This window comes from Humulus lupulus, chromosome 3, assembly GCF_963169125.1.
Source record: "Humulus lupulus chromosome 3, drHumLupu1.1, whole genome shotgun sequence".
NCBI lineage: Eukaryota > Viridiplantae > Streptophyta > Magnoliopsida > Rosales > Cannabaceae > Humulus > Humulus lupulus.
Window position 1 is genome coordinate 230,942,317 of NC_084795.1, and position 1,949 is coordinate 230,944,265.

The window sequence follows — 1,949 nt, forward strand, 5'->3', positions numbered from 1 at the left end:
CGGGTTTTACTATCTAACCCGGTTTCCCAATACGGCGGTGGTCATCGAGCTGCCCAGCCACCCTAATGACTTTAAGGACCAGTTCTTCATGTCAACTGGGTTCCGGAATTGCGAGCATCACTATTTCAATCGTCCTCGTAAGTTTTCTCCGACCTTAGCTCGTACGTTAAGTGTCATTTTAGCTCCTCCCGTACCCCGTTCTGACTCGGACTAATCTTGCAGCCATCTTCTCGAGGACAGAGAAATCTGTGACCCTCGGGGCCCAATACGAGACACTGGCGGGCTTGCCCCCCAGTGAGAAGGACTACCGGGTGCTCGTGACAGACGAGACGATGGTGGCTTGTAAGATGATTTTCCCAAATCAGACTTTGAATCTAAGGAGGCCTCGGGGGCCTCCCCCAGTTCGCTCCTCTATGCCCATCATCGTGGAGGAGGTCGCGATGGACGAGGACGAGGAGGACGAGACTCCACTTGTGAGGAGCAGGAAGCGGGCGCTGGAGGTCGCCCAGATAACGGACGAAGAGAGGATCCAGTCCTGAGCAGCCGCGGGTCCCTCAGGCCAAGGTAACCTTTACATATTTAGGAACTTAGATAGGGCCATTGCCGACCCCCAGCTAGCTAGATTCAACCCCCGACAGCTCGTCCATCGTCACCGAAGTGATCCGGACCTGGACACAACCCTGCTCCACTGCGTCGATCGGCTCGTGTTGGACTACCAAGATAGCCGACCTAGGGGTACCGTAGTAGTAGATAACACCTTAACCTTTAGGTCGATCCTATTCGAGGAGTATGGGACCAACCTCCGCTCATGGCCATCACTCCGGAGGGGTATCTTAGCTCCGGGGCTTAGGCAGTATGTAGGAGAATCTAGCCCTGAGTCAGACCCGGACCCAGAACTTGCGCCAGTTCGAGAAGTAATCGTCTTAGGTTCTTCTTCCAGCTCGGGGGGTAGGGCTCCCTTAGTATTCGCATACTTTTTACCTTTAACACTTTGTCTTTGTCTCTGTATGATTGCTAACTTGTACTAACCATGTTTATGTTTTGACAGAAGAGATGTCTCAGTCCGAGGAGAGCCTGCGAGGCGCAGTCTTCGGGGGGAACCCCTCAGCCGGGCCAAGAATGAAAAGGCTCCGGGCGTCCAAGAGCGTTGCTGGGGTCTCCACCAAGTCTCCGGCAAAGGAGAAGGAGAAAACGCTGGCAGACCAGGTCGCGGGAGCGATTCTTCCTGCTGCAGGAGCAGGCCAAATGCCTCCACCACCTCCGCGAGCTCCAGCCGCCACCCAGGACGCAGGAACGGAGCTCGGGACTTCAGCCGTGGTGGCCTCTGATGTACGCATCCCAGTCAATCCCCAGGACCTGGAGAAGATCCCAGAGGCCTTCCGAGGAACGGTGTATGAGTCGGCGAACTACGCCGTCAGCCATATATACAAGTTGACCGAGAAGGAACTCCGGGCTATTGAGACAATGAGCACGGTTGGCGTAATGGAGTCTTCAATGAGCATGACCCTAACGGTAAGCTGCCATGTTTTCTTTAAAGCTTTTACCATTACACTTTGTCCTATTTTTCCTCTAAGGCAATTTATCTTTCATTTCTTGCAGGCGTCGTCGCTCTTCACCGGAGCATCATCAGGGCGAAAACTCAGCTCGAGGATATGAGGGATGAGCACCAGGCCTCTCTTCAGGAGGCTAAGGCGACTAAAGATGCATTGGCAACCTCGAAGGCCGAGTTGGAGAAGACCCGCTCGAAGGTCCAAGAGCTCGAGACCTCCCTTGCCACCTCGCGGACAGACCTCGAGGCTGCGAAGACTGAGATCCAGGCCGCCCTGGAGGCCGAACGGACCACTTCGGAGCAGTCCATGGAAGATCTGTTCTATCACTGCTGGGCCTACAATCCGGAGGCTGAATTTTCTTTCATGTCACCGAGTCTTTGGGCGCGCTTGCTGGTGAAG